The following is a 377-nucleotide window of genomic DNA, read 5'->3' as shown; positions in this document are numbered from 1 at the left end:
ATATTTTGAGTGTTTCAACCTATGTAGAAGAACAAAATCCATCAGGCCCTGCATTAGTTTCTATCAATTCATCAATGTAAGTTTGTATGAGTTTAAAAATATATTTTTTTAAATTAATACTATATATACCTACGTTAATGATATAAAAACTAAAAAAAAAAATTGACTTTGAGTACAGCATCTGATTGTATAATGAACGAGTGAACAGAGATTTTTTCAAGTTGTTTAATCCATTATTATTTTAATTTAGATCACCAACTAATATTTCTTTAAGGTGGTTAGACGAAAATGTGCTCTGTCGTCTCCTACTGTTATTGACGCTGCAATCATGCAGTTTAAAGATAGGGTGATCACTGATTAGTAAAAAACGATGAAGG

The sequence above is a fragment of the Acyrthosiphon pisum genome, chromosome A2, assembly GCF_005508785.2.
Source record: "Acyrthosiphon pisum isolate AL4f chromosome A2, pea_aphid_22Mar2018_4r6ur, whole genome shotgun sequence".
Taxonomy (NCBI): Eukaryota; Metazoa; Arthropoda; class Insecta; order Hemiptera; family Aphididae; genus Acyrthosiphon; species Acyrthosiphon pisum.
This window is presented reverse-complemented; position numbering follows the sequence as displayed.